This window comes from Varroa destructor, unplaced genomic scaffold (genome assembly GCF_002443255.2).
Source record: "Varroa destructor unplaced genomic scaffold, Vdes_3.0 BEIS01000001.1, whole genome shotgun sequence".
NCBI lineage: Eukaryota > Metazoa > Arthropoda > Arachnida > Mesostigmata > Varroidae > Varroa > Varroa destructor.
In genome coordinates, this window is record NW_019211454.1 from 48,433,654 (window position 1) to 48,446,442 (window position 12,789).

The window sequence follows — 12,789 nt, forward strand, 5'->3', positions numbered from 1 at the left end:
ATATTCATGCTAAACCCATCGTCGCAATTATAATAATATTGTAAACACTCATACGCGTACGAAGCACTTAATTGGTAAGTATAGCGTAAAGGGGCAATGCTATGAAAAATGAATTTCTTTTCAACGGAACCCATTTATTCGTTCGTCTTTTCCTAGTTGAGAACTTAGCTGCAATATAGGTTAAAGCCTATAGAACACACTCAGAAACTAATGTCGGAACGGTATTAACCAGCCGTTTAGGCCCTTAGGGTCTATTTGGGTATTTCTTAGGCTTTCGGAAGGTCGACAGAGTCTGCTGGAACCACATCAGTAACAATACTCTATTTGTAGGTATGTAGGGGCGCTTAGCAGGCAGCGTAAAGCGGATGTAAGCGGGAGACATATTTTGTTTTGTCATGAGTATTAGGGAATAATGATGTAGGGACGCATATTTTTTTCTCTAGGGTTTTTTTATGCTAATATTACTAATCGGTCAAGGTTGGATGTTTAGGCCCAGTTCGGTAAACATTGCTTTCTAAATTTCTGTAACAGCAGCATCCATTGAAACGAACGAACTCCCTGTGCACACGAAAGAACACGATATTTATCTCTTCCTTAATAAACATCCACAAGTATCTACATATATCCCCGAAATTGAATGTACGCGGAAACGAATAATTGCCACGATATCTGCAAGTTCTCTCAACATGTACGTATCTCTGTCGGCGGGTTTACGCTATCCAGTGGGGTATTGCCGCTGAGCCCCTGCGCTGCATTGGTGTAGTTAAGGTTTGTATGATCCAAGCATCCGTTCCTTTCCGTCATCGTGATCGTATATGTATACAATAGGTTTCTGCGGGAGTCGTCAGCACCCTTGTTGCAAATAGATTGCCTTAAATTAGGTTAGGCTGGTGTATCTCGCCTGATTCAAAGGTGGCGGTATGGGGAAGCATGTCTGCACGGGCCTTTATAGTAAGTAGCCCATGAACAATTTATACAAACATAGGTTTTTTTAAAACTCGGTTTTTTTAGATGTCGGATAATTAAGCAAGTTACTAGCAAGGAAATAATTAAGCAAGGAAGTCGGTGCTTCAACATACTTCTGCATAATTTGAATCATGATGGGGACTAGAATTCAAATAAGTCGACAATTCAAAATCGTACGTGAGCGAAACCTTGTTTCCTATTTTCTGGCCAAAGTCAGTCGCCCTATCCGTCTTGTCGTTGTGTCGACATTATCGGTGCAACGCGTCGTGTTGTCTTAGCAAATTACGTCGTTTCATGAACGGTACCTTCCAGAGCGTACAATCGGACCTCGTTATTTTTTAAATTTAACAGAAGTGTCGATCATGAAAGATTTTCGCAGCATATATGTATGGCACTTAACGGCGTAAAAAACCACGGAATGCCAAACAAGTGCAATTTTGAGTCTTAAATCCTTTGTCCACACGAAACACTTTCGCACACATTAGGATTAAAATATTTACATACGACAAGAAATACACTAAATCCAAACAGTCCTTAAATATCATTCATAAGCCTGACTAGGCAACCTAGCGCATCCTAATACATCAGTAATTATCTAGTACTATACTGTCGTGAAACGATACAAACAGTAAACGCAGTCAGATTTGCCGTCCGTAGTATTGAACCTAAGTACGTTTAATACTGTGCTCCCCTAGTAAACTCGTTTTTTGAGAGGAAACAGAGGCGAACAGCCATTGTCTCTTCTATCAAAAACCGCACCACTTTGCAGCAGAGCGTTAGCCATCCTATGTACATAGGTGAATACTATTTAATGTAATCGGAGTTTTCAGGCGTCGTATCCAATCATTTTTAAAGTTCTTCTCATTGCCATATACACCCTTACGAATTTCATTTGCCAGTGATCGGATAGTGTTTAGAAAATATAATTGATGTAAAAGAACTTTAACTCAATCTATTGGAGGGCGGCTTTAACGATCACGTATAAATCGACGTCATATTTCAGCTACTTATACATCTTTGCCCTATAGTCGTCTTATTTCTATCTCTGTGAGTAAAAACCTTCCAGTCCCAGGAAACGCAAATCGTGATCTTCTTAAAAGCGAGATTCAGCTTAGCTCTGGTCTTGTGCGACCTCTTAAAGCTACCCACTTCCTTCTGTGCCTCATATAGACCTGGCAATACCGCCTCTCGATATCGTTAGTAACATTGTATTGAAACCTGTTATTGTGTCCACGTGATACTGAACAAACCCGTGTTCCTCATTTAGTTTATGAAGCACTCAATTTATGAGTGATCACATAAAACTACTAATAGACAGATTACTGCAGTTAATCTTTTTTAATATTTTTGGGCTGTCTGCTGGACATCTTTTTACAAGGCCGCCTTCAGACAGCCCTTATCGACCTCAATGGCAGACCGAAACAAGGTGCATGCTTCTAATGCCTTCCAGGATGCCATTATTGGGCTTCGCAATCTATATTAACCAGTCCTCCCAGGTATGGCACGAACATCTCAGGCAGTTTGACTTCGGAAAGGGCGAAATAGAAAAAAAATACCAAAAATCCGTATCATTTAGTAAGCGTATTTCTTTTTGGGGCCTAAATTCCAGGTACGATTCCTTCGATTGCACAGTGGCTAAACTACGCTTATGGCTTGGGGTAAAAGAGAAAGAAAACGCTTTCAAACTATGTATAGAATCAATCGGAAGGGAATATTCGAATAAATAACTTCCGTTGATCGCACAGATTGTATAGTACTTGCAGTATGTTTCGACCTTTAATTTAATTCAGCCCAAATCTCCGTTACTATTGTTACTACTTATGTGGGATTTATTAGTACTAACATCTATCTCTCAATACAATTAATGTAGATGGTTACTTATTTAACATGCAGAAAAAAGAATGAAATTAGCAAGTAACGTTTTACAGTAATTATCTTAAGCCTCGACACGATCCGACTACGTTTGTGTCTGAAATCTCCTGCTCACGTATGAAGAATCGTATGGCACTTCATGCAAACTCTGCGCACGCTTTTTAAACCCATAACCTCGTATAATATCAAGCAACTGATGAATCTTTTATTATCACTAATTTGTGTTAAGACAAATCCTGACGAGGTAGGAATATAGTGAGAGTAATGAAAAGGTTCGGAAGCATGTTTACGCTTCCAAGAAAGGGTAGGCTACGATTCTGCAGTGATTCAATCCGATAATTTTGAAAAATTTGTTCTCCGAACGTCGCCTCTGTCTTTATGTTTGCCGAACGTTACAGATGTAACATGTTATCTTTGTCGTTTGCGAACATCGCCCACGAGAGAAAACAACTTAGACGATCATTTCAGTTACTATTCACTGCATTTATGAGCAACACTTCGTTAAAAAGGGTTTGACTTCCTTGTACACTGAAATGTCCCTAAGAGTGACTTAAATAAGTGCCACTGGCCACACATAAGGCGCTGTTCGGCTCGGTAATGTCCAGACTAACTTACCTGTCTTCGTATTGACCCATACTTACTTATTATTCGCTTCCAACTCGCCTAAACTATATGTCTAGATAGCATCATTATGCCGTCGTCTTTGTCTACTACAAAGGGCAACATGGCGCCGACTTACTATTTGTGCTATTTTCGGGTCGACAAGACATGGCTTTCCAATAATCTTTGACGTTCTTCAGTTTCAATTAAGCTATATCATTGGTTTCCTTGATTCCATTGATTGACAACCTTGCAGTGGTCGGAAGAAGCGCCATTGTCGCATATATTTATTTATTGTTACTGTATTTAAGTGTCAGCCCTGTTTGTTTAATAGCCTTTCTAGCAAAATTGACGCCAATGGTTGCAGCAGCTGTATGGGTCTCTTTGTCTGTCTGTCGATGTACAGAACAAATGATCGGCAAAAACGAAGCAACAGCCAGTTGCCTCGAATAAAATAGAGTTCCGTAGCAATTGAAGGAAAAAATGAAGCTTAATATTTGATAGCCTATAGCATTGTTCATTGCATATTGACTTTTTACTATTATGGTTACGTTCTAAATGAAGTGTTGATTTCGCCAGAAAGCCGGTGAAATTTCTCTCATCGGCCGATTCTTTTTACGTCAATTAGCGGAAAGCAGAAATTACAGGAGCATTTTGTTTTCCAAATAAACTACAGTTGAATCACTAGTTAACTTAGCGCCATCATTGTTTCGTGGAATCCAATGCTGTTTGTTTAACAGAAACAAAAAAACTACCGGTACCTACCAATGGGGGTTACTTGCGGGCATACACTTCAGGACACAACAGAACAGTTCGCACTGATGTCCGAGCGATTACAAGCGACTTATAGGACGTTGTTTTCTAACTGGAAGGAGCTGCGTTAGGACAACAAACTATTGATTCAAGCCAATTTCGCGTTGTTTTTTGCGAAACAAATTCTCCTTCGAACGGCGTATCACAAATTCAAATTGGCTTTAGTTTGCTCAGAAAAGAGTGCGAAGGCAACGTATCTGTTTTGAGTTTCACAGTCCGCACCGCCGTTTAGCAATGCGTCGGATGGCTAGCTCTTAGAAAAAAAGTATGCCCTATTTTGAACCTAGAATGTGTTTTTTAGTTTTGTAAACAAACTCGCTACCGCTGCAGCATTTCAAAAGAAGTCTAATCTGTCCTGTCCTAAGCTGTCTGCTGATAAAGTACAAAGATATGAGGCGGAAAAAAAATGGGGTTGCGTGAGTAACTATTTTACAGCAACACTTGCGGAAAGTTTTGTACCTAACTACGCTAATTAAGAACATACTCAGCTAGAAATAGCGATCTGTTCTATTTAACTATCGCGCACCGATTGCTGACTCTTCCAGCCAAACACAATACAACGTTACAAGCACATTAAATTGGCTTTGAAAACAAGATTATTGGTGTGGAACTAGGTTAGAACATGTAGCTTGCATCGAACGCCGTATCGCAAGTATCAACGTCATGTCGGACGGACCAAAATTATAGAGCAGAAAAGGTATCATAGGAAAAGATTATTCACACAGTGCTTTATGGCACGATCAATCGTATACATAAGTTTATAGCACCATTCTCGAAAAACGTAAAAAGCTTATGTATACTCCGCAAATTTTCTTCATCCGTTAGGGGATAGCGATACCAACGGTCATATATGTTTAACATAACCGTCATGAATTGCGATTACATCTTCCATTTAGAGTATAACCTACTCATCAGTAATTTTAATATCGTCGTGTTTTAATCAACGACGAGCGGTATTGGTAGCTAGAAACTCAAAAATTCGTTGCATACAAAAAATTACAGAATCAAATTTTGGGCTGCTAACGGAGCAAAGGTCCTAAAATCCAAGATCTTCCAATGAATACAGAAGATGCAGATTAGCGCGGAAAACTGTTGCAGCCTATCTGGATCATCCTACTGGCAACTGATATCCTGCTTTTCAAAACGGCCGTTAATTGTCATATGAAGAATCCAGGCGTGTCAGAATGGTGCTTTGAGTCAATTAGATGAGTTTTGGGTTTTTAGGATCGGAACCCTACTGAGGATCTACAGGCTTGCCTCTTGGAAGTCTTTCTTAGGCTTTTCAAAAGCTGCATGAAAATCGACAGTAACGTAGATCGTCGATTTCTGCCAAAAATTAAGGGTTCTAATCCCAGTGTGAATTCGTCCCATTCGAACTCATTGAATAATAGCTAATCTTAACTCGAATCTCAAAAACGACAAACAGTTTTTTTTTGCCGTGACAAATCGGTCATTTTTAGTAAAGTAAACAACTTTTGTTTTTTTTGTTCAGTATTAAAAACAGCATCCGAACGTCCATAAGTCCAAATTTAAATACGCCATTCTGTGTTCAGCGAATCTAAATACTTAGACAAAATCGAAATGAGCAACCAAAATGATTGTTGGAATGGGCTTAGCTGATTGTAAGAAGTATAGTGTGAAGCATGGGGCTTTGCATAGTCGTTCCTTCAGTAGTATGGAGGTCGTATTGCCATATACCCTAGAAAGGAACGAAGTCAAACCTTTATAGCTGGTCGTTCATTTATAAATGTCTGGAACATATGCCCTAAAACAAAGTACAATTCTCTTTCGTTCCGTACACAACAAGCATGTCCGTTCGTAATACTATTTTAATTCTTAATAAATGAAGATCATAAATATAACTTCGTGCAATTCATACTGTCTCCGAAGATCACATAGTTTCAACGTAATACCAGTGCAGAAAACGTCTCCGTTCACTTGCGCCACAACATTAATGATACCGAAAAGTGTCGCTAGTCTTAATTAAGGGTAACAGCGTAGAATTGGATCAAGAACAGTCAATTGTCCACGTGCTACTCCCATTTTAGCACCCTACCGTTCATTACGGAATTACTCGAGAACGCAGAAGCGTTGCTGTTGCTGCTATACGAATTATGCAACACTGCTTAGATCTGCTTTCCTGCCCTTTTGCTCCAGCGCATATAAACAGTGGAAAGTCCAGGAATAGCAGACGCTCCTACCTTTCACCATACTTGCAACTCCCGCAGAAGCGTCTCTGGGGTCGCGCTGCTCGAACGAAAAAAATAAGTGACAGTAATTGATTGTCGTTTATTAGAGAATGACAAAACGATCCTGAAAGCGTCCATCTGAAGTTTCCCTACACGCTTGCACAGTAGCGAGCGTCGGTATTGCCTAAGCCTAAAAATTAACTCGACACGAGCGCCTAATAAATACCCATATATAGGCGTGGCAAGTCATCTCAGATCAATCAGATTGTTAACCAATGAAATAACAGCTGAAGGGTCTCTCCTCGAATTTATATATATATATATATATATATATATATATATATATATATATATATGTATATATGTACACAGAGGACATAATATAACAGACAAGAAGTAGTAGCAGCGAATACACACCGAATTTGTCTTCTACGATTAAACAAGGACCGATAGTCGTTCTGGCAGTTCGAACTCTAATATACGTGGCCGAACAGCATAGAGACGTTGTTTCGATTCAAGGGAAAAACTTCTTCGAGTACATATAGTCGGTAACTTCGTTGAAGGAAATAAAGCCTCCTCACCACACTCATTTCGCATAGCGAAATAGCCCGAATCTTCACCAACTGATCTTCTCGTAGAAGCTGTCATCTATGTTTTCCTAAGACACTGCCTTTCAGTGTCTCAGAAGAGATCGGAACGTTAATGTTAGATGAGGTAATCAATGCCGTATAGGGTGGCAATTTCTCAGTAAGGCACGAAGCAAGCAAGCAATGACCAACTATCAAGCGAAGCCAAACGTAAGATACAAGTGGTGCCCGTAGGAAGATATGAAGTAATAATGCGACGGCAATGGAGATGCCCCGTGCCAAGTATTTCCAAAGCCACTTAAGCAGCTTCTGGAATCTTTCGTGTGAAGACAATATATCCGGAAACAAATCGGGTCGATGCTGAGAATGTCCGGTGGACATTCTGCCCGATGTCAGAGGAACCAAATAGAGAAAAGTTTTGAGTGCATGTTGTATACTGCTTGAGTTTACGAGTTGCGTATATATTGTTATATTTTGCAACCGAACCCAGAAAACTGCATCAGTTTCAGAAACGTAAGTCAGATATGGATCGTACGAAATGATATCTCAATATATTTTCAAATCTACAAAACCCAGTTGGTACTGATAGGTTAACTGGCGTGCAGTTTGCAAGCTTGTGGCTTACCATTTTCGTAGCACAGACCCGTTGCCCAAGAAACACTCTGTGAAAGACTTCGTAGCCATTACTTGTTTTGGGTCCCCGTAGCCATTACTTGTTTTGGTTCCCCGTAGCCATTACTTGTTTTGGCTCCCGTTCACTGTTTCGTTTCGTAATGGTAGATGTTATGTTTTGTTCGATATTTGCCCGTTACCGCCATGTGCGCTCCTTTTAGACTATGTAGTTTTATCGTGTTCCTTTTGAGTAGTCTACGGCAGCTTTCAGAAAGCCGTTGGTTCCTTGCCCTCGCCGCTCGTAGGACGATAACACGGCGAGCAACGTAACAAGCCTACTGAAAACTAGCTTTATACAAAAGCCAAGTCTGCATGGCTCCTATTGAAGTGTTAACACTCTTACCAGTTTAGTAGAAAAAGAAAACTAGAATTACTAGATTAGAAACCGTTTTAAACATCCAAGTTACATTACGTTTGATTAGATAAGCTAGGTCGCATGCTTCAGTTCAAAAGAGAGAATGCTTTTTGCTCTACAGAAACAAGCTTCCTGCAACATCGGTCTTTCACTTAAATACTAATGGAGAATAAACAAATTTATGCAACTTTAAGCACAGAAGTGGGCAGTCTCATTTCATCATCATGCTTTCTGTTCGATTTTGACTATTCTTTCCCGAAGCATATAGTTCGTCTTGTTTTTTTTTCGTTAGCAGACGGTGCAGTAAGTTCTGTTTTACATACTGTTCGCCAGAAACATCAGATAAAACTTCGTTTTAGTCGTGAAACGCTCACTCCCGTCTTCAAGGTTTCAACGAATAGCAGAGTTTGTCTTTAAAGCTGGTGCATCTCCTTATTTCACACACGATTTCTGCTGCTACTGAACTTACCTATGCCCAAAGGCAGAATATCGCTTTAGCACCCTCATAGTGATGCAATTAGCATCACTATGAGGGTGCTAAAAGGCCTCTTTCGAGCCAGGCAACAAACCGGATGAGGCATACCTAGCCGTATGTAAGTAAGTAGTGGGCTTGGTTAGTCAACAAAAGGCAAGTATGAGTATGGACGCCACGACAATGGACCCGCATTCGAGCGCCAAACAGTAATAAAGTAAACAGTTGAGTGGCCATTCGTAAGCCGACCGAATACAAATCCCAGTCTCGTAGATTTCACGCGTGTAATTGATGGTACGCATACGGACTTACCTTGATTCAACGAAGCAACGACCCTTACAATCCACGTGTATTACATTTTTTATTTGACAAATCTTTTCCAGAATCGAATATTACTAAAACTCCTTTTACTATCCGTCCGTCACTATGTGCTTTGCAACTCTCAAAAACTTGTCCTATAGGCCGACAGCAGGTCGTCCACGCCCCGCGTTGTTGTACAGGTAACCGGTAGGGCTGCATCCTTATGTGATCCTCTTAACGTTCAAATAATATCTGAAGGAAAAACGCACCCACACAACAACACACTTTGGGAAGCACACCTATAAAGGTAGGACACGTCTCCACAGGGAAACAGGAGAGGACATCGCCGTCTTCAGTGATCTAGAACAGGAACTTTCGCATACATTAGTGGGCATGTGGATAGAGCTACCCGCTTTTTTAATTAGTGGTCAACTTTGAGGCATCGTTATGCGAATCACAGTAGCTTGGAAGGCTTACCGTCGTCGATATTTCTGACTGAGTTACTTCAGTACTTTGAGATTGTCGTAGAGTTTAGTATTGTTTGGTATGTACACTGGTCGATTAAGCTAAGGATTCAGTTAGCTGCTTCTAATGCTCAATCATACTTCGCATAGCACTCTGAGCAGTATTCATGCTTATGTGATGACCTGCTTATAACTGATAAGGTAATCTGTATGAAAGCATGGACATGAACCACTCACTTTTTATCAGATGTTCCTTATAGTTACATTAGAAGCGGTGCCTATTTCTAGGTAAAATGACCGCGTCCCTAACGGCCCTAATAGCAAGTAAATGATGCTAGTAGTGCACGACTCGAGTCGAAAGCGAAAAAAACTCTTGACAAAATTTCTATTGTGTTTCAAATTATCCTGAATTCTGCTATCTTAATAAAGGTTCTTTAAGAGAGAAACATGTCGATATCGCGAGTAATACAAGGTCAACAAGATCCAAGTACAAATAGCGCACTCCCTGCCGCGCACAGAAATTTTCTACGTCTGGACTTGGAAGAAAGGCAATATCGGCGCGATGACGCCGTACGACCCAACCTCTGCTCTGATAAAATTGGTTATTCAGTTTAAAATAAATGAGTTTAATGTGAGATAGCTTCCCTTTGAAAAAATCATTGCTTCTAGTGATATTGATGCTGCCGTTAGTTGGTTAGGTATTAGTAAGCCGTGACGACAACCTTTGGACGCACGCAAAACAATTACCTTTCCCCTTTACTAGCTAGAACAAATATACGTTTGTTCTTGCAGTAATTCGTCTAACTGGCTAAACGACAGATATTGTCTGAATAAGACTGCACAGTGGATCTAGAAGTAGGGCTCTAGAAGAAGATTCGTAATAAGTAAAGAGAACTGTTAAGGCTCCGAAACCAGAGATTACCAGTAACTTCTAAGCAATACAGATATAATTATGAAGACAGATAGCGGCTACTTAAATGCGTTCCAGCAAATAAATTTGCCGGTGCAGACAGTTTATAATTGTCACGGTGTCATTTTTTCATTCGTTATTAATCCGATAAAAACAAGTCCTTGAAATCACCTGTTTTCAGATATAGCATCAAAGGCCCAACGATCGAACGGCATGGTAACCATACAATCAACTGTTAACCTTAATAATACCTTATCCTCCTTAACTTTTTATTTCTCCTTTCCTTCTTATATTCTAGATTGGCGGCAGTCACTGTTGTCAACGCTTAGATTGAATAAGCGTGGCAGCAATTAGTTACGGTCACCATGACAACGTACCCATAGAGATACATTTTAGCTACTCAGTCCATGCCGCTTGACAGTAACGGTGTCATAATCTTCGTTTTCTGCCTGGAGACGAATTGCGGTCATGGATTTTCAAAGTACCTAACATATCGTAATGTCTACCAGTTAACAAATAAACTGCGCAAAGGTAACGCTTTTTGCTAGATTTCATTTTTAAAGACTTTTTTGGCTGGAGCAATCTAATTCACCTAGACCTCATGATCTCAAAGAATGGGAACAAATGATTTCCCAAGAAGTCAATTAAACCTTACCTAGGAACATTGGCTTGTTTTTTTGCTGCGTTTGAGGACGCCGAAAGGGAACCGAAAGATATGATCACATTTAGGTCTGCCAATGGAGGATTAACAATGGTTAAGTGTTAAATGCGGACCAATTCCTTCCAATGTTACAAACTTCTTTGATTACCTTAAATCTGGTACCAGTTCTCATGCGGTTTCCGACGAGCCCAAAGAAGATTTCCGTGAGGGGAAACAAAAGATCCAAAGTGGGAACTAAATTAACAAGACTCAAAGACGAAGAAAATTTGAAAGAAAAAAAAAGCCGTATTTGAAAGAATGTATTAGAGAGGTATGTATTGCTGATTCGATCGTTAGGTGAGCTGCAACATTACGGATTTTCTTTGTTTTTAAAATTTCGGATCTATGTTCATCTACGATTTTTGGTTTCAATATAATTCAAAAATGATTCCAATAATTTTATTTATAGCTCTTTAGGTAATCTTCGTGTACGTTTGTAACTATTGCATGGTTTGTACAATGGTGTAGCTTAAATAAGTGTTATTTTGCAAAATAGTCTTTTCTTCAATGTGTAATGTCATGTTGTTATGTGTGGACAAGCCGGCCTAGATCCTTCTACAAACGTCAGGAAAGTCAATATTATATACATATACTTGACATTTCTCGCCTTCGTCAACAAACAGGAATGAACACCGTTAATGCAGACAGGTTTTATTGTGGGACGTTCGTCATACATCTCAGATACTGAACGGGGCTTACCGGTTAGCTAATAGCATAAAGCGAAAAGGTAACCCTAATTATGTATGCACGTCTCGGACGTTCCTAAAGCAGTCTAAATCACTGGCATCAACGACAAAGTCACGGGAGGCAACGCAGTTCGTTGCGCCGGTAGCGGTAGAACGTGTGAACACAGTATAGGATTCGTGAGCAAGAGTGAGAGGTGTAGAACATAAGAATGAGGATCGGGCACTTAAATAGCCTCACTCGTTAAGGTACTCGTCACTCTTGCATTGAAGTGGATTATTGTTGGCGACGCAGCTGCAAACGTTTAGCATTTACGTCACATATTCGACCTATGCTAATACCCAATTGTTCCCATTTTTATCGGATACCCCTTCGGAAACCGGCTTCCTCTCTACTGCACTTTAGGGTGGAGTTAGTAACGACACCGAATATATACACACGCATATGTATATATTTGTTATCAACCAGATACATGAAGAAATAGTTCTATATTTTTAACATGTTACGAAGAAACTTCAGTTCACTGGGGCTCAAGTTGGACATACGCCTCTTGGTGTCTGTAGCTCGTACAAATTGTTCATTAAACCAAAAATGTCGATTTCTTGTAGAAGTAATAAGCTCGTTTAATTATGTGTGTTTGCTGTGGACTCGCCTGCATAGTATCGTCGGTACGAGCAGTACAATTCTTGCCATACCTTTTTTTGGGAATTCCTAACTGAGGACATGAATCTCTTAGGTATTCTCCCCGCGGCCATCTTTAATTAAATTGAATCGACTGTGCACTGGCCCAGCATGCAACTTAATTGCTTTTGGGCATGATAATAATCGTCCCAAGGAGAACAGTCTTTCACGGAAACAACGCTGATATGCAGACGTCAGCAGGTATCCTGTGTGGAGATGTGATACATGCAGAGGCAAACTACAAGATCAAACTATTAGAAGCGGCCAACTTTGCGCATACTGAAAGGTGACATTGTCGCCGTCCCGCTTTTGTGTCGGGTATCAGCTTGAAGCAACGAAAACTGCCAGGGGGTCGTATTCAGTAAAAGGCTGTTGTTACGAACAGTTTTGTAGGTTGTGTCACCTCAAACGCATTCAGTAAACTGAGTTCATACTAAATTACTGCTCAATCAGCTATTTCTAACTCTAAATTGAATGCCGTTATCTAGGCCCTTTCAGTGAACTAGCTGACCTCATCATTGAAC